Here is a 27,381-nt window from a genome sequence, read left to right as displayed (position 1 = left end):
TTCCCAGTTCATAGGTTTTCTTTTCATTCTGTTGATTTCTTTTGATATGCAAAAACTTTTTAATAACAAAGAGATCCCAGTTGATTCACTGAAGTATTTCCCATGCAGTTAGGTTTTTATTCATGAACTCTTTGCTTACCCCAATGTCTTCAAGATTTCTACTGACTGTCTTCCAGTAGGATTTAGTGTTTCTGCCTTAATATTTAGATCTCTGATCCATTCTGATGTTAGTTTAGTGCATGGTGATAGGCATGGGTCTAGTTTAAGTTTTTGGCATGTAGAAAGCCAGGTTTTCCAATACCACTATTAAAGAGGTTATCTTTCTTCCAGTGAACATGTTTGGCCCCTATGTCAAAGATAAGGTGGCTGAGAGTGTTTGTAGTTGTGTATCTTCTAAAGAAAGTAAAGTAATTTAAAAACAGACAAAAAGACTTGAAGAAACACCTCCCCAAAAAAGGAATACAGGAACAAGGCATGGTGGTACACACCTGTATTTCAGCATTCTGGGAGGCTAAGGCAGGAGGATTTCAAGTTCAAGCCAGTATGGACAACTCAGTAACTTTTCAAGACCCTGTCTCAAAAAATAAAACAGATCTGAGTCTGTAATTCAGTGATAGACTGCATACCTACTATGAGACCTTAGGTTTGAGCCTCAGCATCACACATGCAAATACACACAAATGCCAAAAAAATAGAAGGAAAAGTAGTGCAGAGGAAAATAAGAATATAAAAAGATGCTCATCATCATATTTAATTAGAAAACTCCACATTAAAACAACAGTAATAGCTGGAAGGAGAGTGGCCAAGTGTTAAAGTACTTGCCTATTGTGCCCAAGGTTCTGGGCAAAGCAACACACACACACATACATAAGTGTGTACACACGTATGTACATATATACAAACAAGACACCACTACACACCTATTAGAATGGCTGAAATCTGAATACAACACCAAGTTTGGTGAAGATGTAAAATAACAGGAATTCTCATTAATTGCTGATGAGAATGCAAAATCATACGGGCATTTTGGAAGATAATTTAGAAGTTTCTTATAAACCTATAGTCTTACCATATGATCCAGCAATATGCACTGCTTGTTATTTATCAACATCCGTTAAAAACATACATCTACACATCAAAACAAAATAAAATGATTACAAATGGATATTTACATGAGCCTTACTCATGACTCAGGTTCTGGAAGCAACCCAACAGGTGAATAAGTAAATAAACTGGTACAACAACATGATGGGATACTATTCAGTGATAAAAGGATACAAGTTATGAAGCCATGAAAAGACATGTAAGAATCTTAAGTGTATATCACTCATGCACTTAACACATACTGATGATATACCATGTTCTTTACAGTCAACCCGTCTCTGTGAGTCTCCTTTCCTTCCCCAGTCCTGTTAAGAAATAATCTATGCCGATGCCTAAAAACTCACTACCTCCACTGAATGGTACCAATTGGGAAGATTGAACCCTGGTCCTCAACCATACTAAACAAGTTTGAGACAGCTGACCTCAAACTTTCAAGGAGTTGAGAATGCATGCACCACCATGGCTAGCTTGAAAGTCACCATTCTGCAGGTCAGAATTCTGTTCACTGAACTTCAGTCACCACCTTTTTGTGGGACATTGTCGTTAACATGTATTAACTGTACATTTTAATGGAATTCAATATGATACATATATAGTGCCTCACCAGATCCAGCTTCTTTTACCTCCCCTCCCCTCAACACATATATACTTCCCAATCTCCAGTAACCACTATTCAATTTTCTTATTGACTTTTTTTTACCTTTCTCATATGGAAGAGAACATGTGGTACTTGTCTTACTGTATCTGGATCATTTCATTTAATATTATTCCCTCCTCAAGTTCTATCTACTTTGCTGAAAATGAAAGCATTGTAATTTTGATCTGAATTTCCCTAACAGTTATTTGAGCATGTTTATATATGTTTCTTGGCCATCTGTATTTCGTCTGTTGAGAAATATATTTCTTTTTTTGAGAACTGACCATTTGTATTTCTTCTTTTAAGAATGATTCAAATCATTTGCTCATTTTTTAATTAGATTGGCTTTTGGGGGGTTTCTTCCATCTTCAGGATATGAATCCTATATTAGATAATGAATTAACTCTACTGCTATTTCCTCTGATGTGCAGAAGGGTTTTGGTTTGGTATAGCCACAACTGTTAATTTTTGCATTTGTTTCCGTGCTTTTTGAATCCTATCGAGAAAATCACTACCTGTTCAAACATCTGAAAGTATTTACTATATGTTTTCTACTTTTAGTTTCAGAATTTCTAGTCTTACATTTAGATCTGTGATCCACTTTGTGTTGATCTTTGTATAAAATGAGAGATAAGGATCAAATTTCAATCTTCTGCATGCTGCTATCCAGTTTTTCCAACATTTATTGAAGAGACTGTCCCTTTCCCATGTACATTCTGACACATTTGTTGAGAATAAGTTGGCTGTAGATGCACAGGTTTACTTCTAGGATCTCTACTATGTTCCATTGGTCTCTGTGTTTCCATACCCTTACCATGCTGTTGCTGTTACTTGTGGTTCCACAGTATGTCTGGAAATCAGGTATTGTAATGCCTCAAGCTTTGTTCTTTTCACTCAAGACTGTCTTAGCTATTCAGTGGCTTCTGTGTTTCCATAAAATTTTAGGACTGTATTTTTTAGTTCTCTGAAAAATGTCACTAGTATTCTGACAGGGAATGTATTCAATCTGTAGATTGTATTCTGTAGATTGTTTTGAGCAGTATGAACATTTTAACAGTATTATTTCTCCCAATCCATGAAGCTAGCAGGTCTTTCCCTTTAAGAGTTCTCAATCTCTTTTAACAGTGTTTTATACTTTTTATTGTAAACATCTTTCACTTCCTTAGGTAAATTTACTTCTAGGTATTTTTTAGCTGCTATGAATGGGACTGATTTTTATAATTTCTCAGAAAATTTATTTACTGGTATACAGATACTAGTGATTCTTTGTATGTTGATTTTTGTATCCTGTTGCTTTACTCAGTTTACTGATATTAGAACTATCAGTTTTAATAGTCTTATAGTAATCTTCAGGTTTTTCTATATAATCACATCGTCTGAAAAGATAGGTAGAATGGTTAGACCTCCTTCCTATTCCCATAGCCTTTCTTTCTTTTACCTAACTGCTGTGACTAAAACTTTCAGTATTACATTAAGTAAGAGTGGTGACGATGAACATCTTTGGCTGATTCTTTAGTCATGGAGAAAATGGTTTCAGCTTTTCCTCTTCATTAGAACCTTTAACTAGATATTCACGATGTATGGCCTTACTCTGTTGAGGCACACACTTCCTAGATCTATGTGTTGAGAGTTTTTATCATGAAGGGTGGTTGAATTTTAACGGGTATATTTTTCTGCATTACTCAAGATGATCACACGATTTTTATTCTCCGTTAGGTTGCTTTGATGTATCACACCTATTGATTTGCATATGCTGAATCATTCTTGCATCACTGGGATAAAATCAACTTGATCATGGTGAATGACGCTTTGATGTGCTCCTGAATCCCAACTGCTAATATTTTGCTGAAATTTTTTGTACTTATGTTCACCAAAGATACTGGTCTACACTTTCTCTTAACTTTTGAACCCTTATCTGCTTTTTATATGAAGGTAATGCTGGCCTCATGGAATGATTTTGGCTTCCCTGTTTTTTGACTGTTTGAAATAGTTTGAGAAGAATTAGCATTAGTTCTTTAGAAGTTTAGTAAAGGACTGGAAGGGTATATCAGTGGAGACCCTGGGTTCAATACTTGGTAAAGCAAAGAAAAAAAAGAAAAAGGTTGGCAAGGGCAGTAAAGCCATCTAATCCTGCTGATGAGTATTATTTATTCAGTCAACTTTTCTTAAAATCAAAACTCTGTTGCAAAACTTGTCAAATGTGCCCATCTCATGACTCAAAAGGGTTAAAGAGGGTGAGAAATGAACAAAAGCACATAATCTCTTTTAGGTCTTTTAAACATGGACCAGAGAAATTCGTAACTTCTTAGAGAAACAAATGAAGTCAACAGGAATTAGATATTTTTTTAAAAAGCCAGTACAACAAAACAACTTCTAAGGCTCTCTTTTACCTATTGTCCAAGAGCCCTGGGCAATCTACCTTTGCAACTATAAACTTCCCTTTCACTTTCAAATCATTTATTTACAAGATTTCATAATGTGAACAAAGAAAGTAGAATTCTCTGTGATGTTTAGACTGCCTGAGTAGTTATTCATTTCAGTATCATTACATGTGTTTTTCTAGGACATTTTTATGTCAATTGATACACAATATTTGTACATTTTTATGGGGTACAATGCAATGCTGCAATACACCGTGTACTGTATAATGATCAAACCAGGGTAGTTAGCATACATATCATCTCTAACATTTCTTTGTGATGAACATATTCCAACTCCCCTTTTCTAGTTTCTCTGAAGTATACGGTACATTATTGTTAATTATGATCACTATACTGTGAAATTGAACACAGAATTGATTCCATCTATTTCACTGTAACTTTGTATTCAAGAACAAACCCTCTACCCATTCCTCCTGTAATTCTCAGTCTCTGATAATCACCATTTTACTCTATTTCTATGAGTTCAACTTTTTTGGATTCCACATGTGAATGAGATCATATATTTTTCTGTGTAAAGTTTATTTCCCTTTACATAACTGCTTGATTAACTGAATGAGTGAATGAGATCATATATTTTTCTGTGTAAAGTTTATTTCCCTTTACATAACTGTGCTTGATTAACTAATGGTCAACTTGTAACACAAAGTTGAACTGAAAAAGTGTGGTGCTGGGTGTGGAAGGCCTATCTGAGGATTGTTTGCAACAGTATAAAAAGAGAACTTGAGGGGAAGATGGTGTGCTATGATCCTCCTAAATAAGCTTGTCACACTGGTTTTCCTGTTACGAATTCAGCTGTTACTATCAGAGGAGTTCAGGTCCTCACTGTTACTAAAGAAGGCTGCAGTTTTTTTAAGGAGAGTTCTGGTCCTTAGAGCATTGCTTCCTGGTTCCAGTGCAGATCCCTCAGCCTGCTGGCACAGATCTTTCATCCTGCTGGCACAGACTTTCCAGCTTCCATCACTGACCTTTAGGCCTTCATACTACCAATCCTTGGACATGCAGAAGACATTACTGTGGGCTCTAGCTTCCAGCTAGTCTTCAGCTGGACTTGTGCAGGACACTGTCATGGGATCCAGGCCCTTGGGTGGATTCTTTGGGTCTCCAGTGTGTTGATGGATTTCCTGTACTCTTCTGCATTTGATCCTTTGGGTGAGTATTTTAAAATAATCCTAAGAATTATGTGTGCTGTATTAAATCTTTTCTCTGATAACCCTGACAACAACCACCACCATACATATGATTAATTTTCCTTTTCTTTTATTTCCCTTTACATGAAATCATGACAAATATGGGATTTCATTCTTTTTAAGGATGAACAGTAGTCCACATTTTCTTTATTCATTTATCTGTTGATGGGCACTTAAGTAGATTCCATATTTTGGCTACTGTGAACAATGTGCAATGAACATGGGAGTACAGCTACATCTTCAACACAATGATTTCATTTCTTTTTGGTTACACCCAAGAATGGCACTGCTAGACCATACAATATCTAATTGTTTTAGAAAACTGCATACTGCCCTTCCATTATAGCTGTACTAATTAGCATTTCCTGTAACAGGATGTGAAGAACACTTTTTTATTCCATAATGCCAACACTTTTTTTATAATAGTCATTCTAAGAGGATGAAATAATACTGCACTGTGGTTCTGATTTGCATTTCTTTTTTTTTAATTGATTTGCATTTCTTTAATGATTAGTGAGAACTCTGATTAAACTTCTTTGCCATTTTTATATATTCCTTTGATAAAAATCTATTGCCTATTTCTTCACCATATTACTTATTTCTTTGATAGTGAGTTGAGTTCATCTTACATTCAAGATACTAATACATTGTCACATCAAAGTTTACAAATATTTTGTTCCATTCTCTGGGTTGTGTCTGCACTCTGATGACTGTTTTCCTTTTCTATAAAGAAATCTTTTACATTGCTATAATCCTACCTCCTGTTTTATTTGTTGCTAGTGTTCCTAATGCTTAATTTTAAAATTCTCCATTCAGACCATTATCATGAATTATTTCTAGCATAACACTTTTTTCATTTTCATAGTTTGGATATTACATGTAAGTCTTTTTTTGAATTTGTATTTTGAAAAAAATAAAACCAAATGAGAAAAAAATGAGGCCATTCAAAACAAAATAAGGGACATAGTACATGATTTAAAACCACATTACAGGGTGATCTACAATGCTTACCATGATGTCTCTTATTATCTTCAATAGCACTGCCCATATCCTCAGGTACAATAAAATTGAACATAGGAGTATGGAACAAAATCAGTAAAAACAAAACAATTCTGCTAGTTCACAGACATATGATATCTCTCATTGGAGACATTACAGGACGTCAAAAGAGGGTAATAGTCAAATCAGAATGGGTATCATAGTGAAGCTTATTGTCTTCAGAGTAGTTGCCTATACTCTGACTTGATGCTATCAAATATAACATATTCGAATAAAATTAGTCAAAACAAGACAGTGACTGAACAAAACAGATTCAAATGAGATCAATCAAAACAAGGCAGTGAAAGCAATACATGGTTTCAGATTAATAGGAAATTTAAAATGTTACCACAGTATATCCTGCTACCGTTGGAATAACTGTCTATGCCTTCAAATCTAGTGCAAGTAGACAAACTAGAACAGAATATAACCAAACTAAACAGTGATGAAAGCAATATGGGTTTCAAATCATAATACAAGATTAACAATGTCCTCTGTTTTCCCTATTTAGGTAATTCCTCACCTTTCACTTTCTCAGGATGCATTGTACATTTTGTATCCCACTAACTCCTTTAGTTTTTTAGATTAGGGAGGCAATCTGCTATTTACCTAAGTGGTTCTGAACTTTTTTACCCCAAGCATGATCTCAAGTCGTATCCATTTATCTACAAGAGCTTCAAGGTTTTCCTTTCTTATACCTGAGTAGATCTCCATTGTATAAAAGTGTTAAGTCTTTCCAACCAATCTGCAGCTCATGGGCAAGCTACTCCCACTTTTTTCTGGTTCCCTGTCACATAGAGCATTATTTTCTCATCTTTTACTTTCAGTCCATGAACCCTCTTTCAGCTTAATTATATTTAACCTGAAAATTATAATTCTTATATAGAGCATCTTGATGGACCCTATCTCCTGATTCACTCTACCTGTTTCTTTTTATTAGTGTATGAGGCCATCCATGTTAGCAATTATGGCCAACCTTCTCTGCCTCATCTCTGCCATGCTGTTTTCTGTCATTGGTTATCTACTTTTCTCCTTCATTCCACTGTCTTCCCTGTTCAGTGAGCCCCATCTGTCACTGTTCTTGAAACCATGGTCTTTTTTTCTTTCTTTCTAGAATGTCCTTCAGTATTTTTTTTTTTTTTTAGAGTTGGATTGTGGTCATGAACTCCCCCAGTTCCTTTTTGTCATGGAAACATCTTGTTTCTCCATTAATTTTGAGACATAGTTTTTCGGGATACATCAATCTGGGTTGGAAGTTATTTTCTTTCAGGGCTTGGAATACTTTGCTCCAAGCTCTTCTTGATTTGATGATTTGTGTCAAGAAGTCTGTCGTGATTCTGATGGGTTTTCCTTTATAGTTGATCTGTTTCTTTTCTCTGACAGCTTTTAATATTCTGTTCTTGTGTTTAATTTCTGGGATCTTGATTATTACATGTCTGGGTGTAGATCTATTTTGGTTATAACTGGCTGGAGTTCTGTATGCCTCAGGTATCTGAATATCATTTCCTTTTCCTATGCTTGGGAAGTTTTCTTTAATTATTTCTGTAAATAGGTTTTGTATTTCATTTGTGTTTACCCCTGTTTCACTCACATTTTTTATTATTAAGCTATAGATCCTTTTGTCATCTTCTAGCCTTTGTATTGTTACTTCCTGGCTCCTTGTTATTTTTAAAAGATCTTTCCTTTCACAATCACACATTGCAAATCTGTCTTCAAGGTTTGATAGGTCTTTAATACATTTTTGTTTAACTTTTTTATAAAAAATTTCAGGTAAGAGTCTAATTTCATTTTTCTGAACATAGGTATCAAGTTTTCTCCTATTTATTGAAGAAATGGTCCTTTCTACAATGTGAGTTCCTGGCATCTCTCACAAAAGCCACTTGGTACCAGGAATGTGGATCCAGTTTTGGGCCCTATTTTCTGTTTCACTGGTCTATGGTTCTGTTTTAGGCTGCTACCATGTCGTTTTAATTATTACAGCTTTGTAGCATATTTTGAAAATAGTATGATGGTTTATTTTGATATATCTAAAATGTCCAAAACTGCTGGTATGTTCACACAATGGGCTTTTGGAAAGTAACTAAAGTATGAAGGCTGTAACTCCATCAGTAAACTAATGTACTGATGAAATCATAATATGATGGTACTATTGGTCAGACTATGGATACAGGAGGTAAGGCCTAGTTGAAAGAAGTAGAATAAGCAAGACTCTGAGGACTGTATTTGGACCCTAGATCCTTCTCTGGATCTTATTTTCTTCCTGGCTGTCATAAGGTAAGAAGCCCCTCTGCTACACCCTTCTACCATGTTTCTGCCATATAGCCATCCAACTATGGGCTGAAACCTCTGAACCATGAGGCAAAATAAACATTTCCTCCTTTAAATTATTTTATTTAGGTATTTTGTCACAGCATTGGAAAGCTAACACATTCCTCTAACTGTATTCTTTTTTATCACACTTCCTTTGGCTATTTGAGGTCTTTTGCAGTTCTACATAAATTTCAGGGTTTTTCTTTTTTGTAGTTCAGTGAAGAATGACATTGGGATTTTATAGAAAGGTTTGGGGAGAATGAACATTTGAATAATATAATTCTGCTAGTTCACAGACATATGATATCTCTCAAATTATTTGTGTTCCTTTGATTTCCACCATCACTATTTTATAGTTTTTAGTATACAAATATTTCACTTCTTTGGTTAAATTTATTTCTACATACCTATTTTTCATTGCAATAGAGATATTTTATTTTTCAGTTAGTTCACTTAGCATTTAAAAAATACTACTACTTATGCTCATTAACTCATTTACCTCTTGTAACTATTTCTTTCTGTTGGTGGGGTTTTGGTATAATCTTTAGTCTTTAGGACATAACATTATGTCATCAGCAAACAATTTCACTCCTTCCTTTCCAATATGGATGCCATTTTTTTCCTTTCTCTTTTCTATAATTTCTCTGACCAGGACTTCCAACACTATGTTGATAGAAGTGGTAACAAGTGAGCATCTCTATCTTGTTCCAGATAATAGAGAAAAAGTGTGATATTAAATACAGATTTATCATATATGGGCTTTATTCTATTGAGGTATATACCTAATTTGTTGAGAGTGTATCATGAAGCAATATTGAATTTATCAAATATTTTTGCATCTACTGAAATACATAATTGTTTTATTCTTCAGTCTATAAATATAAGTAACATTTTGACCTGTATATTCTGAGCCAGTCTGAATTCTTGGAATGAATTTTTCTTGATCATACTGATTTTATTCATATTCATTTGATCTCTCAAGAGTAATAGTATTTTGTTGAGATATTTGTATTTATGTTTATCAGTGAATACTGCCCATAACTGTATTTTTTATTATGCTCTAATTACAGACAGTTATCAGGAGGATACAACAGTCTTTTCTACCTGCTGAGCAAGCATCTAGTGGTCTAATCTTTACGAGGAAGTTAAGATCAAATTGAAGCTTTATAGTGTAATATTTCCAGATATAAATTTCTGTCACACTGGATATAGCTCACTAGTAAACTACTTGCCTACCATGTGTAAGGGCCTGTTTTCAATCTCAGCACTAAAATAGAAATATAAATTGATTTGTGGCTGGGGTATAATTCAGTGGTAGAGCACTCAGATATATAAGGCTCTGGGTTTGATCAGCAATATAAAAAAAACTTTTATTTTTGTGGAAAATTAAGTACATAAATGAAGGCATTCTTGTAACATTTAGTTACATTTAAATGACTTCCTAAAATGTCAGATTATGGCTTCCACCATCTAGAACACAGCCATCTGAAAAATAGTTTCTTAGAAGTGAGAAGAAGAGTTCCAGGAATCAAGAACAAGGTAACAGAAAAGCTAAAAGTCAGAAAAATAGACAATGTAGAGGAGAAAAAAAGACACTGTATGAAGAAAAATAGATGAAACCAGAGATTGCTGTGATACGTGAAATAAACCAGACCAAGAAAAACAAGTATCACGTGTCTCACATGATTTCCTCTAACATGTAGAACCTTACAAAGAAAAAATGGTGACTTTTGGGAAGATGGTGGAGTGGTAAGCAGCGGAGAAAACAGCCTCTCTGAGAGTCACTGTCCAGACGCTGAAATACAGCATCTGGCAGAAGACAAGAAAGAAGGAAGTAGGTGCCCTAGAACCAAGAAGAATCTGAAGTGTGAAATGAATCCCACAGAGAGAGTAAAAAGAAAAACTTCAAGTGCCATGAAGGTGGTAGCCAGTGGTGTCTTTGCCCTGAAACAGGACTCACTGCGTGAGAGATGTTCAAACCTAGGGGTACAGGGTCATGGTGAGAGCTGGCGACCCCAGAGGCCTCTGCAGAGAGATGTGGCAGCAGAGGGGAATGGCAGATGTGGAGAACTGCATGGCTGGCAATGAATGCAGAGGACTTAGCCCTCCTGCAGGGAGAGTGATTATCTGGGAACCATTTTGGAGATGGGCCAGAGAAGCCCACAACCTGGAACTGCTGCCAGCTTCCTTTAGCAGCTCCCACCTGGGCACAGACCCATGGAAATTGCTTGGACTGTGGCAAGTCTGGTCTCATTGGGCAGGCTTGGGCAGGCCTGCTGAGGTTATCCATTACTCTGCCATAAAGCAACTGCTAGCTGGCTGGCTGGGATAGATTGGCACAATTCAGGACTCTGTCTCCACAGATTGTCTACTAGTGAACCCAGAGAAAATCCTGGAAGTGAACTATTTGTTTTTCTCTTTCTTTGTTTATTTTGTTTTCTTTTTTCTTTTTCTTTTGTTGTTTTTATATGTATATGAGAGTGTTCCTAACCTCTATGTGGATGTAGTTCTGTTCTGTCTTCCTTTTATCTCTTCCATCTCTCTTTTCCTTCAGTTTTCTGCTCCAGTTTCCTCCAGTTTCCTCCAGTGATCTCTTTTTGTCCTCCAACCTTACTTCTAATCTCTTTCTCTTCTTCCATTCTCTATTTTCTCCTTCATCCATTTGAAATTTGAACCCTCAAGGGAAAAACTGACACATTATGGACAAATATTTCATATAATTGTCTGTTTCGTTTCTCATTTTGTTACATAATCACAAATCTAGTTAAAAGTTGCAAATTGACGGTTAGCTCAGTTTGTTTTCTAGGCTATGTTTGATGCTGCTGGTACTACTATAGTCAAAATTGACATAACTGTTCTAAACAGCTGTTGATCCTGGTATTCTATGGCTGAGATTAACTAAGGATCACAGAAAATACCGTGGCACAGTGCCAAAGAACCAAGGACTAGGCCAAACAAAAGAAAAAAAAAGACATAAAAGTAAAAGAAAGGACAAATTAATATGACCAGTTAAGAGAAGTGTGTGAGAAATTCAGAGGAGAACCACAAGATAATGCAAGTATTCTGAAACACAGGAGCCCAAACATAACACAGATACAGAAAATCAACTTGAAGGACAAATTCACTTGATTGAATCAAATACCAGGGTTCCTAAGAAAGAGAAGCAGGGCCACTAATTGTCTGCAACTCCCTCTCCCCAGCATACATACTATGTTACAAACAGTTCTAACACCCAAAGGCAAGAAGTCAGTTCTGTAGAAGCCAGACTCTAGGGATAGGATAGCTACATAGTCCACCTTCCACCTGGAAAAGGAAACCCAGAAGGAAACCCAGAGACCCAGGCAGGGAAGTCACAATCTGCAAGTGATGAAACATGGCAGTGGGGAGAGGGTCCCATATCACTAAAACAGGCAATCATTCCCCCAATCATCTGCCCAAACTCCAGGGAGCTCTGTGTCCTGGTGGCACCACCCACTGCCCATCTTTCAGCAATAGAAAAGAAAGACATTCACTCATGCACACCCTAAGCTAAACACTGTGATCCATCAGCAATGCAGAACTCATTGGCTGAGTGGTAGATCCTTGAAGACACAAGGTAGAAAGGGCAATTTGGCAGAATCAGACGGAAAAAAAGCACTCTTCTATTGTTTCCTCAAACACCAGAGAAATTTGAAATAGCATTAAATCCTGCCCACACCCCACCACCCCAAGCAAGGAAAAGAGGTCATCCACCAAGCCTGGGGCCTATGCAAAGCTCCACAGGCAATAAAGCAAAACTCTTTGGATAGGGACAGATAAAGGGCTTTGAGTAGAGAGAAAGAAGGCAGTGCCCAAATCAGAGGAATTCTAGTGATTCACTAGATAAAAAGCCTGTGGACAGAGAGTTAAGAGACTTCTCCTAAACCAGGTGTGGTGGTGCAGACACAGGTGTGCCAGCACTTGGGAGGCTGAGGCAGAAGGATCCTTGCAAGTTCAAGACCAGCTGAGCTATAAAATGAGTTCAAGGCCAGCCTGAACTACATAGTGAGACCATGTCTCAATATGATCCTCCACCCCCAAAATTTCCCCTACAGCAAAGGGAGCAGAGGTGAGAAATTCCTTGCAGAAATGGACCAAAAAAAAAAAAAAAATACTAGGTGTTGGGCAAATTATACCTCAACTTCTTCCTTCTTAACTAAGGTGCCTGGATTTTTGGGACAAACACCAATAGTTAACCATGCTCAAAGTACAGCTAGTACAGCTGTACTAGTACTAGTACAGCTAGTAACCAGGAGGTAGGTCCAAGAGAGACATCAGATCAGCAGCCTTCACTCCCAGGCAGACAATTAAGCAGTCCCCAAGGGAAAACCAGTTTACCTGCTTGCAAACAGGTTACGACCAGTATAAAGGGCAATGTGTGGATACTCTGCTTGTAAGACACAGCAACTCTGAAAGGGTGGTGGTGGCGGTAGTGGTGTTTTAATTTGTTTGACATTTGCTCTGGATTTTCGTACTTTTTGTTTGTTTGTTTCATTTGTGTTGCTTTTTGCTTCTTCATTATTCTTTCAGTTTACTTTTGTTTTTGCTTTTTCCTTTTTTCTTTTGGTCTTTCTCTTTTTTTTACCTTTTTCTGCCTCCTTACATATTTTTCTTCTCTCTTCCTCATTTTCTTATCCCCTTATCTTCCTTCTCTTCCCTTCAACCTTTTATATAGCATATATACAAAGAGGAACTGTATATGGGCAAAAAAGTAAGAATTAACCAATGCTTTAATTTTAGACATGGGCATGTCCAGGTAACACTTACCAAAATTATTCTTAAAAGGATTAAAGAAAAAACCCTATTACTACATTCTACAGATCATAGTTATAAGAGATTGTCTCTCATTCCACTCCCATGGATATTCTCAAACCTCATCAACACTACACATTTACTCCAGCTATAAAAATAACGCAGTCTGATCTCCTATTTTTCACATTGAGCATTTCTCTTCTATATCTCTCTTCTACACTTTCTCCTTTAATTCTTTCCCTCTCCTCCCATATATATTTCACGCTAACCACCAATAATAGTATAGTATGGTATAGTACCATAAAGGTCAATGATAAAAGTGAGAAATTGTCAAAGCAAGTTTTAATGTTCGTAATTCATGTATGGTTGGACCTGATGTTGCTCTGTGAGAAGAAATTCTCTCCTTGCAACATAGTAACAAAGTCCAATCATAATAAAGTGACTAAATTGAAATGACAGTATTTTCCAACAAATAAAGCCAAAATCACATCACTGAAAAGTAACATCTAAGAAGATCTTCATATCAACAACAAAGGCTCTTCATTACACTTTAGTCCAACCACCAGTACATAGCAAAATATAATGAAACACTAAAAACAGCACAGCAAAAGTATCCAGAATCTTCATATTGAATGTATATCGAAGGGGCATTGATAAAAATAAAATCAAAGGGGCTGGGGATTTAGCTCAGCGGCATAAGCACCTGCCTTGCAAGCAGGCAGTCGTGAGTTCGATCCCTGGTACCGATAAAAAGGAAAAAGACAAAAAAAATAAAAAAATAAAATAAAATAAAATATCTGAATCTGAATTAAGCAAAATGATCAAATGATGAAACAATATTTCTTGCATCAATATGACCAAAACAGGCAAAGGTAGCAACTGTGCAAAGGTTTCACACAAAGTGGATTTCAAACTAAAATTTATCAGAAGAGACAAGTCATTACATATTAGATAAGAGAACAATACAACTGGAAAGTAAACAATTATAAATAGATGTTCACTGACTACTGGCATACCCAATATCATAAAACAAATATTAGAGGAAGGGCTGGGCGAATCTGGGGTGCCTGCATCCTCCTCCCCATGTGTCTGGAGGACTGTGGATATCTCAGCAAGCAGACAAGCATTGCAGGTTCCAGAGGCCCCGTGGCCTGCAGTAAGTGCTCAGTATACTCTGCCCCAAGCCCAAACTGTTCAGGACCTTCGAGGCTTCCCGGTACAGGGAAGTCCGTAAGTGGGTTTGAAGCATCTACATTAGTTTCCCCATTCCAGCTGCACTTGGAGAACTGTGGAATTTCCAGCAAGCAGGCGGGCGGACGCTATCCCCGGAGCCCAGCCTATTTGGGACTCCTACACCATCTGGGTACAGAGGAAGCACTGGGCAGACCTGGGGCGCCTGCATCTGCCTACCCATGTGTCTGGAGGACTTTGGATATCTCAGAAAGCAGGTGATCATCACCAATTCCACAGACACCAAGGCCTGCAGTAAGTGCCCAGTGCACTCTGCCGCAAGCCCAGACTATTCGGGACCCTCCAGGCTTCCAGATGCAGGGAAGTGCATAAGTGGGATTGAGGCATCTACATATACCTCCCCATTCTGGCTGCACTTGGATAAAACTGTGGAGCTTCCAGCAAGCAGGTGGGTGCACAGTGTCGCTGGAGCCCAGCTTATCTGGAAGTACGGCAGAAGAGGGCCGTTGGTTCTAGAGGGCGAGTGGCTTGGGGAAACAGGGTGCCAGAGTCCCAGGAGCTGCGAACATAGAAGTGGATTTCCAACAGACCCTGAGGAAGCTTTCAAATAACACTTGAAACACAGAAATATAGGAAATTAACAAAACGAAAGACCAAATTACAACCTGAAACCGCCAGCCCATCTCAAGAAACCCCAGGAGCGATGTATATAGAAGAAATTATATGCCACTCAACTCACATATCAGACATAATAGCTACTGAAATTAACAAGCAACTCCAGGAAGCTTTAAAGGAATTCAAACTCGAAATAATCTCCCAGGTAAAAGAAGAAACAATAAAAGAAATGAAAGGGATTCTGAATATATCTTAAGAAAACACAGTTAAAAAATTGGAGGAACTAAATAAAAAGATAAGAATCCCTAGATGAGTAATATAAGAAACAAACAGAATAAATAATGCAGATGCACAGAGATATACAGGAAATAAAAAAACTCCACTGAAAGTTGAAAAAATCACCTCAATGAAAGTGAAGATAGAATTTCAGATCTTGAAGACAGGATTGCAGCTAAACTACAGGAAAGGAAAGATCTTTTAAAAATAACAAGGAATCAGGAAATAACAATTCAACAACTGCAAGATGATGCAAACAAATATAACATGAGATTGATAGGGATTAATGAAAAAGAAGGGGACAACATAAAGGATGTCAAGAGGATATTTAGAGAAGTAACAGCTGAAAATTTCCCAAGCATGAGATCAGAAACCGACATCAGGATCAGTGAAGCATATAGAACTCCAAATAGTCATAACCAAAATAAAACTACACCCAGACATATAATAATCACCATCCCAGAAATCCAACACAAGAATAGATTATTAAAAGCTGTCAGAGAGAAAAGACAGATCACTTATAAAGGAAAACCTATCAGAATCACAGCAGACTTCTCAGCACAAACAATTAAGTCAAGAAGAGCATGGAGTGAAGTATTCCAGATCCTAAAGCAAAATGATTTCCAACTTAGAATGATGTACCCTGCAAAACTATCATTCAAAATTGATAGTGAAAAACGATACTTCCATGACAAAGAACAGCTGAAGAACTTCATGAACACAAAAGCCAACCCTGCAAAAATATTGAAAGACAGTTTAGATACACAAAGGAAAAAAGCACTAAGCAGAGCAGATAATTAAACAGAACAGAAAGAGAAAGATGCAACAGCAGAGAGATAACATGTCAACAATAAACCAGCATTTAACAGTAATAACCATTAATGTAAATGGTCTCAATGCACCAATCAAAAGAAACAGACTAGCAGAATGGATCAAGAAACAAAATCCAACCAAATGCTATTTACAAGAAACCCATCTAACCCAGAAGGATGCTCACAGACTGAAAGTCAAAGGATGGAAAACAATACTTTATGCAGCAGGAATCAAAAAAAAAAGCAGGAGTAGCCATTCTGTTTGCAGACAACGTGAACTTTAAACCAACAATGACCATAAAGGACAAAGAAGGTCACTACATACTCGTTAAGTGAAAACTCCAAGAGGAAGAGATAACTATCTTAAATATATATGCACCAAACTCCAGAGCACCCAGTTATATAAAACAACTATTAACAGAAATGAAAACTCAAATTATCAGTAACACAATTGTAACAGGGGACGTTAAAATGCCATTGACACCAAGGGACAGATCAACCAGACAGAAAATGAGCAAAGAAATAACAGAACTGAATCACACTTGCGAACAAATGGATTTGATAGACATATACGGAATGTTCCACCCAACAACATCAGAATACACATTCTTCTCAGCAGTACATGGATCATTCTCTAAAATACAACATACATTAGCTCACAGAACATATTTAAACAAATGCAAAGGAGTTGAAATCATCCCTTGCATGCTACCGGATCATAGCGATCTGAAATTAGAAATTAATGATAAAAGATACTGCAAAATCCCACAAACACATGGAAACTGAATAACACACTCTTGAGTAATCAGTGGGTCACAGAAGAAATTAAACAATACCTACAAGAAAATGAAAATGCAGATACAACTTACCAGAATCTGTGGGATGCAATGAAAGCCATCCTCAGAGGAAAATTTATTGCACTGAGTTCCCACATCAGGAAAACAGAACGAATACAAATAAATAAGCTCATGCTACACCTCAAACAGCTAGAAAAAGAAGAGCAAGTCAAGCCCAAAGCCAAAAGAAGAGAGGAAATTATAAAACTCAGAGCAGAAATCAATGCAATAGAGACTAAGAAAACAATAAAAAGAATCAACAAAATCAAAGAGATGATTCTTTGAAAGAATAAATAAAATCAATAAGCCCCTAGCCAACCTTATTTTAAAAAAGGGAAGAAAAAGCTCAAATTATGCAATAAGAAATGAAAAAGGTGAAATCACTACAGACTCTACAGAAATACAGATCATCAACACCTATTTCAAAAACCTCTACTCTCAAAGGTTTGATAACACAAAAGAAATACAGATTCTTAGAAACATATGAAGTACCAAAGCTAGATCAAGAGGATGCAAAACTGTTGAATAACCCAATCTCTGTTAATGAAATTGAAAATGTAATTAAGTCCTTACCTACAAAGAAGAGCCCAGGCCCAGATGGATTCACTGCAGAATTCTACAAGAAATACAAAGAAGACCTAATGCCGACACTCCTCAAACTATTCAATGAAACTGAAAGGGAAGCAATCGTTCCTAAGTCATTCCTGGAAGCAAATATGACTCTAGTACCAAAACCTGAGAAAGACCCAACTAAAAAAGAGAACTATAGACCAATCTCCCTAATGAACACAGATGCAAAAATCCTCAATAAAATATTGGCAAATAGGATCCAGCAAATCATCAAGAAGATTATACACCATGACCAAGTGGGATTCGTCCCAGGAATGCAAGGATGGTTCAACATACGTAAATCAATAAATGTAATCCACCATATCAATAAAGCCTAAAGTAAGAATCACATCATCATTTCTATAGATGCAGAAAAAGCCTTCGATAAGGTCCAACATTCATTCATGATAAGAACTTTACAGAAAATTGGAATAGATGGTCTTTACCTCAATATAATAAAGGCCATTTATGACAAACCAACATCCAGCATCATACTCAATGGCCAAAAATTGAAAGCCTTTACTTTAAAATCAGGCACAAGACAAGGATGTCCTTTATCACCACTCCTATTTAATACAGTACTGGAAGTACTAGCCAGAGCAATTAGACAAGAGAGAGAAATAAAAGGGGTAAAGATAGGAAAGGAAGAAGTTAAATTATCATTGTTTGCAGACGACATGATACTCTCCATATAAGACCCCCAAAACTCCATTGAGAGACTCTTAGATATAATAAATAAATTCAGTAATGTAGCTGGATACAAAATCAATACTCAGAAATCAATAGCATTTCTATACACTAACAACAAAATCACAGAGAGGGAAATAAGAGAAACCACACTCTTCACTCTAGCAAGCAAAAAAATGAAATATTTAGGAATTACTCTTACGAAAGAAGTGAAAGACATATACAGGAAAAATTATAGTACACTGAAAAAAGAAATTGAAGATGATCTCAGAAAATGTAAAGACATCCATTGCTCATGGATAGGAAGAACAAACATTGTGAAAATGGCCATTCCCCAAAACTGTTATACAGATTCAATGCAATCCCAATAAAAATACCATCAACATACTTAGAAATCTAGAGAAATCACTCCTAAAATTCATGTGGAACCAGAAGAGACCTACAATAGCAAAGGCAATTCTAAGCAGCAAAGGCAAGGCAGGAGGCATCACAATCCCTGACTTGAAGTTACACTACAAAGCAACAGTAGTAAAATCAACATGGTACTGGAATCAAAACAGAGATGAAGACCAATGGAATAGATTAGAATATACAACCACACTCAACCATCTTATCTTTGATAAAGGAGCCAAGCATGTTCACTGGAAGAACGACAGTCTCTTTAATAAATGGTGCTGGAAAAACTGGCTCTCCATTTGCCGAAAACTAAAGCTAGACCCATGCCTATCATCATGTACTAAATTAAAATCTAAATGGGTCAAAGATCTGAATAGTAAAACAGAAACACTAAATCTATTGGAAGACACATTGGGTAGAAATCTTGAAGATATAGGGGTAGGTAGAGAATTCATGAACAGAACTCAAACCGCACGAGAAATACTTCCCAGAATCAATAACTGGGACCACTTCTTATTAAAAGCTTCTGCCTGTCAAAAGAAATCTCCAGCATAGTGAAAAGAAAACCCATAAACTGGGAAAAGATTTTAGTGAACTCCCTCTCATAAAGGGACCCTTGTCTAAAACATATAAAGAATTTTAAAAAAATCAGACCCCCAAAATTCAAAGATCCGATCCAAGATGGGCATCTGAGATGAATACACACTTCTCAGATGAAGAAATACAAATGGCAAATAAATACAATGTTCATCATCATTGGTCATTAGAGAAATGCAAATTAAAACCACACTGAGATTCCATCTCACTCCTGAAAGAATGGCCAGTATCAAGAAAACCAACAACAACAAATGCTGGAGAGGCTATGGGGAAAAAGGAACTCTCCTACACTGTTGGTGGGAGTGTAGACTGGTGCAAACTTTGTGGGGGTCAGTCTGGAGATTTCTCAAAAAGCTGGGATTCGAAGTCTCATTTGTTCCAGCTATTCCACTTCTAGGCATATTCCCAGAAGAACTGAAAGCATTATACCACGGTGATATATGTACACCTATGTTTATAGCAGCACAATTTGTAATAGCCAGATCTTGGAAACAACCCAAGTGTCCATCAACTGAGGAATGGATAAAAAAGTTGTGGTATTTCTATACAATGGAGTATTACTCAGCTATAAAGAAGGATCACATTGAGATATTTATCAATAAATGGGCGCAGCCTGAGACCATACTCATAAGTGAAATAAATCAATCTCGCATGTGTGAATGCTGAATAGTTTCCCTAATGTAAGTAATGATTCAAATATATAAAAGTATGTGGTAATCATGATTCCCCATTATGTGGCCTTGAAGCCCTATAAAGTTTTCACTTATTAATTTAATGGCTTTATTCTGGGCTTCTCGATATGGAAATATTTGAAGCTATAGTATATGAAGTGATATTCAAATATTTCAAGGAAAAAGACAGACACTATGATAACTACTCTTAAGTCGGGTTATTTGGGGGTGAAGCACTAGGTTGCTGAAAGAGTCATGCTTTGACCTGTATTGCTATGTTGTTATGTCCTCTTTTATTTCAATCTCTCCCTTATTCATTAAAAAAATTAGTTATTTTTTTATGGTTTTTTTAATTAAGGGGAAAAATTAAAAAAATTAGCAGGGTATATTATAGTAACTTTTTTGGATTTCCTATTAACTTGAAGTCCCACTATCTTGTTTTGACTGATTAGACTCTGTTCCGTTCTGTATGATAGTATCAAGTTTGAGGGTATAGGCAACCACTTTGAAGGCAATAAGATTCACTAAGATGTCCATTCTGGCTTGACTATTGTCTCCTTTGGAAGTCCTGTAATGTTTACAATGTTTAAGTTTTATTGGTCTTGTTCTCTACTGTTTTGTTCAACTTTATAATACCTAATGAGATAGACAATTCTTTTTAAGGAAGCAATAGGCTTTGTGGTAACCATTGTTGATAACCTTGTACTCTGTTTTTACATCATGTACTATGTCTATCCTTGGTTTTGACTGACAGCTTTGTTTTGCCATATTTCACTTTATACTCTTCTAAAAAAAAAGTAATACCAACTAAGGAGTAATAAAACCCAAAATACATAAATTTTGTTGTAAAAAAGAGAGGGGAAAAAAGTGCTCTAAAGGATACAACCCCAAGTGTGTTTAGGGGTATAAATAGCTGACCATATTAATGTTTTTGGTTGGATCATTGAACACAACTGTTTGCAGTCTCTCTGTTTGAATGTCCACTTTGTATGCTTTAATACTGTGACTTGAGCAACTATCTCTAAGATGATAATGTGTAATCTATTAACTGGTGATTTCTTACTGTTTTGTTTTTTTGTAGTTCTGTATTGCTTGTACCCTTACACCACTTTGTTTTGTTTTGTTTTTTCTCTTTTTCCTTTTAAATAAAATTTTAAAATAACAAATACTATTAAGTAAAAAAGATCACATACACATCAACACAATCATTCTAGTGAATGCAACACTATACTTTCACAATCATGTCAATTAGACAAAGATAATCAACAAAGAAATATCAGAACTAAACCACATCTTCAAACAAATGAACTTAATAGATAGCTACAGTGTATTCTGTCTCACCACAATAAAATATACATTTCCAGCAGCACCCAGAATTTTGAAAAATAGAGGACATATTAGCACACACACTTGCTCTAAAAAAAATACAAAGAATCAAAATGTCCCATGTATATTATCAGTTCATAGTGCATAAAAACTAGAAATCAGTAGCAAAAGGCAGATTTATAAACAACTGGATATTAAATAACAACTCCTGAATAATCAGAGTTCCAAAAGAAATCAAGAAAAAAATTAAACAACTTCTAGAATCTAGCAACAATGTCAATACAACATACCAGAATACATAAAACACAATAAAGGCAGTCTGAACAGTGAAGTTTATTGCTGTGAATACTCACATTAGAAAAAAGGAGTGAACACAAATAAAAAATCTAAGGTTGCACCCCATAGTCCTAGAAAAACAAGAGCAGTCTAAATCCACAACTAGTATAAGAAATTATACAGAACAGTGCATAAAACAATAAAATTGAGACAAAAAAATCAATGAATTAAATACCTCATACTTTGAAAGAATAAGAAAAATAGCCCTGAGCCAAACTTACCAAAGGAATAAAGACTCCTATCAATGAATTAAAAATGAAAAAAGGGAAAATCATGAGAGACACCTCTAAAATATAGATTATTAATAACTACTATTAAAATTCTGTATTCCTTTCTGTACTCCAATAAGCTGGAAAATCATGAAATAATGGACATTCCTAGATACAAAGGAAATACAGTTGAACCAGGAAGACAGAAAAGCCTTGAACAGTCCAAACGGATAATGAAATTGAGGTAGGAAAAAAAAAATCTACCAACTAATAAGAGCTCAGTACGTGGCGCATTTACTGCTAAATTCTGTAAGAACTTCCCAGAAGATCTAATCCCAATTCTTCTCAAATTATCTAATGAAAATGAAACAGAGTAAGTCTGGTCAAACTCATTCATGGAAGCTAAAATTAGCTTGATTCAAACACCAGATAAAGACTCGACTATAAAAGTATAGGCCAATCTCTATAATGACCACAGATGTAAATATCTTCAACAAGATACCTGCAAACAGAACACAGTAAATAACTGAAAAGATCATACATCACAACCAAATAGGATTTACCCCAAGGATGCACACATGCAAAACAATAAATGTAACATACCACATAAACAGATGCAAACACAAAAATCATATGATCATCTCAACAGACATAGAATCTAATAAACCTACAGACCAATCTCGTTAATAAACATAAATGCTGGCAAAGAGAAAGAATGAGTCATCAAAAAGATCACCATGAGCAAGTAGGTTTCATACCAACTATGGAAGAATGGTTCAACATATGCAAATCAGTAAATACAAGCAAGAACAAAAAGTCACACAATTGTTTCAATACATGAAAAACTCTCTAATGAAGTATAACCTATTCACAACAACCCTTAAAAAAATAGGCATGGAAGTACCATTTATGAAAAACCGACAGATAACATCATATTAAGTGGGAAAAAACAGAGTTTTCCACTAAAATGAGAGTAAGACACGGGTATCCGTTCTCACCACTACTGTTAAGAAAATACAAAAATTGAGTAATCAAAGAAAAAAAGAAATAAAAGGGATATGTATATAAAAGGAAGAAGTCAAAAGAGGTATGCATATAAAAGGAAAAAAATCATTCTTATTTTACAACTCACTTGATCCTTTATGTGGAAGACACAACAAACTCCACCAACAGACTCCTAGAACTAATAAATTCAGCCAGGTAGTAGGAGATACAGTCACACAAAAATCAACAGTATTCCTGTATACCACTAATAAGTTCACCAAGAGAAAATTTCGGAAAACTATATAATTTTCAATGCCTTAAAACTAAATTATTAGGCAATGCCAATACCATCCTGAATGCCTTAAATCATTAGGAAGTTACCTAAGAAGAAAATGAAAAACCTCCATAATTAAAACTATAGTAATCTGATAAAAGAGATCAAAGAGGACATTTTTAAAAATGGAAAAATTTTTTTTCATGACTAGGCAGTATCAATATTGTCAAAATGGCCATATTTTGAAAAGTTAAAATACAAACACAGTTTGACCAGTGATTTCTTACCATTTGTTTTTCTGTAATTTTGTATTATTTCTACCCTTTTTTATCTCCATGTATTTTTTTGTTTCCTTTTCTTTAAATAAAAAAAAAAAGAAAATACAAACACAACATATCCTGAATGAAAATATCAATAGCATTCCTCACATAACTAAAGGAACAATCCTAAAATTCCTATGGAAAACAACCCTTAAATTCAGAAGAGACCCAGGCATCCCATCTAGCCAGCCCCACAGGTCTCAGAGGTTCTGAAGGATGCCCAGCCAGGAGCAAAGCTCTGGCACTGTATTCTGGAGATATATCCGGCTAGCTGCACTGTCCAGTGGCTCTAAATTCGTCCTAGCCAGGTGCAAGGCCCCAGTAATGCTCTGGGGCTGCATCCTTGCTAGCTGCCTGGGTCCAAAAGGTTTTGAACTTCACCCAGCCAGGCACAAGACCCTGGCACCACACTCTAGGGGTGCATCCCTGCAAGATGCATGGAGGATCTCAGCTCTGCCAAGTCCAGTATCCCAGCACAATCCACTAGGAATGCCCAGCCAGTCTCACAGATCACAGAAGTACCAAGCCCTACCCAGCCCACAGCTGCAGAACCATCCATAAAGGAGTGACCAGCATAGCAAACAGGTCCTGAAGATCTTGAACTTTGCCCATCACAGCACAAGGTTCTAGTACCATAATTCAGGGTTGCACCCTGGCCAGCTGCGTGGATATCAGAGGATTGACGCTCTGCCTAGTGCAGTGTTGCAGGGTAATCCATCAGAAGGGTGCCTAGCCAACCACACAAGTCCAAAAGGAAAATGTCAAATGAAAGAGGAAGATGGAGTGTCAGTCATCCAGCCCACTGAGAACAAACCCAGGAGACACTGACATGGAAGACACTGGAAATTGCACAACTGAATTTTCTGAAATGACAGCAATTAAAGTCAAGAAACAACTCCATGAATCTATAGAGGAACTCAGACCCAAATAATCTTCAGGTAAGAACAGAAATGACAAACATTATGAAAGTAATGTTGAGTGTATTTAAAGTATATCTAGATTTAAAAAAATAGAGGAACATAAGAAAATTATGGAAGCCATGAATAAACAATGTTAAGACAGAATCTGAAGGCATAAAACAAATTCAAAGGGATAATCAGGAAATTAATTCTACTTAAATGAAGCTGAAGATAGACTCTCAGACCTTGAAGACAGGATAGAAGCTTTTGATCACAAAAGAAAAGATCTCTTAAAAATAAAAAGCAACTAGAAAACAACGATTCAACAGTTGCAAGATGATACGAAGAGAAACAATGTAAGACTGTTAAGTGTCAATGAAAAATCAGGGATCAACACAAATAACATACAAAGACTACTTATAAAAATCATAGAAAATTTCAAAACATGGGAAAATAATCAGATATGAAGTTAAGTGAGGTATACAGAACCCCAATGAGCTATAACCAAAATAAATCTCCACCCACACATATAATAATTAGGATCTCAGAAATTCAGTACAAGAATACAAGACTAAAAGCTGTCAGACAAAAGAAACAGATCACCTATGAAGGAAAGCCTATCAGAATCATGGCAGACTTCTTAACAGAAACCTGCAAATCAAGAAGAGCTTAGAGTGAAGTCCTGAAAGAAAACAACTTCCAACCCAGATTGATTTATCCTGCAAAACTATCTTTGAAAACTGATGGAGAAATAAGATACTTCCATGACAAACAACAACTGAAGAAATACATGATCACCAAACCAACACTATTGAAAGATATTCTAGAAATGCAGATAACTACAATCCCAAGAACAACAAAAGGAAACCATTAAGCAAAGCAAACAATTAAAAAGAAAAAGTAGAAAACCAACAACAGAAAGATAACATGACAAGGATAAGTACACATCAGTTATATCCATCAATGTAAATTGTCTCAACTCACCAATTAAAAAAAAATAGACTGGCAGGGTGAAGTAAGAAACAAAATCCAACAACATGCTGTGTACAAGAGACACATTTAATTCAAAAGGAAATTCATACACTAAAAGCCAAAAGATAGAAAACAATATTCCATGTGACAGGAACCCAGAAAAAAAGCAGGGATAGGTATTCTGATTGCAGACAATGTGAACTTCAAGCCAACAATGATCCAAAGAGATACAGAAGGTCACTACATACTAGTTAGGGGAAAACTTCAAGAGGAAGAGGTAATAATCTTAAATGTATATGCACAAAATATGGGAGACCCAACTATGTAAGGCAAATCTTAATAGACATGAAAAATCAAATGGACAATAGCACAGTTATAACAGAGAATCTTAACATCCCACTGACACAGACAGATCAAACAAAATCAGCAAAGAAATAACAGAACTAAATCAAACTTGTGAACAAATGGACCTAGTAAATGTATACTGAGTGTTCCACACAAGAACACCAGAATACACATTCTTCTCAGCTGAACATGGGTCATTCTCTAAAACAGACCATGTATTAGCCAACTGAACATGCACACAAAAATTAGTAATTAATGATATAACCCCATAAACACATGGAAATTAACTAATACCCTCTTAAACAACCAATGGGTCACAGAACAAATTAAAGGAGAAATTAAACAGTATCTACAATTGAACAAAAATACAAATAGAACTTACCAGAACCCGTGAGGCACAATGGAAGCAATCTTCAGAGGGAAATTTACAGGGGTAAATTCCCACAATGGAACAAACACAAATAACTAAATGCTATATCTCAAACTTCTAGAAAAATAAGAGCAACTCAAACTCAGTGCAAAAAAGGGAGGAAATTATAAAGACCAGAGCACAAATTAATGCAATTGAAACTAAAAAAAAAAAAAAATACAAGGAATCAATGAATCTAAGAGTGGTTCTTTGAAAGAATAAATAAAATTGACACAACCTTAGCCAACCTTATCAGAAAGTGAAAGGGAAAAAACTCAAATCCACACAGGAAGAAATCAAAAGGGTAAAGTCATTACAGATGCTATGGAAATACAGAAGATCACCAATACCTACTTTGAAAACTTTTACTCATAGATTCAATAAACGGAAGAAATGGACAGATTCTTAGAAACATGAATTACCAAAGCTGAATTAAGAAGATGTAAAACTGCTGAATAACCCAATTTCAGTTAATGAACTTGAAAATGTAATTAAAACCTTACCAATGAAGAAAAAGCCCAGGTCCTGATGGATTCACTGCTAAATTCTACAAGCAATTTAAGGAAGATTTAATGCCAACACTTTAATGAAATTGAAAGGGAAGCAATTCTCCCTAACTCATTCTTCAAACAAGTATTACACTAATACCAAAACCAAAGAAAGACACAACCGAAAAAAAAAGAATTACAGGTCAATCTCCCTAATACACACAGATCCAAAAATCCTCAAAAAAAAAAAAAAAAAAGCATGACAAATAGAATGCAAAAAATCATCAAGATGATTACACATGACAATTAAGTGGGATTCACCCCAGGATTGTAGGGGTCATTCAACATATGCAAATCGATAAATGTAACACATCATTATGAATAGACCAAAGACAAGATTCATATGACCATCTCAATAGATGCAGAAAAAGTTTTCAACAAAATCCAACACTCATTCATGATAAAAAAAACCCTATGGAAAATTAGAATAGATAGTCTTTATCAAAATCTGATGAAAATTAGAATAGATAGTCTTTATCAAAATCTGAAAGCTACCTATTATAAACCAACTGCCAACATCTTATTATATGGAAAAAAACTGTAAACTTTTAACACAAAATCAGGAACAAGATAAGGATGTCC

The 27,381-nt window shown here is 35.9% G+C and overlaps 1 protein-coding gene across 12 annotated transcripts in view; it reads right to left on the bottom strand.

The window, feature by feature from the left end:
* The window catches only part of Dock3 (dedicator of cytokinesis 3), a 707,026-nt gene that overhangs the window by 454,105 nt on the left and 225,540 nt on the right, over positions 1 to 27,381 (bottom strand). For 2 of the 12 annotated variants that reach the window (XM_063248937.1, XM_063248938.1), the window contains exon 1: positions 489 to 546. The exons of the other annotated variants lie outside the window; for them this stretch is intronic. The gene's annotated coding sequence lies outside the window, so the exon portion shown is untranslated. Of the gene's footprint in view, positions 1 to 488; positions 547 to 27,381 lie in introns of those variants that run through there. 12 annotated transcript variants of the gene reach the window in all.

This window comes from Cavia porcellus, unplaced genomic scaffold (genome assembly GCF_034190915.1).
Source record: "Cavia porcellus strain 051 isolate PalLab524CR breed Dunkin Hartley unplaced genomic scaffold, mCavPor4.1 scaffold_5, whole genome shotgun sequence".
NCBI classification, from domain to species: domain Eukaryota; kingdom Metazoa; phylum Chordata; class Mammalia; order Rodentia; family Caviidae; genus Cavia; species Cavia porcellus.
The sequence above is the reverse complement of the archived record's forward strand: the minus strand, read 5'-3'. Positions and strand labels throughout refer to the sequence as shown.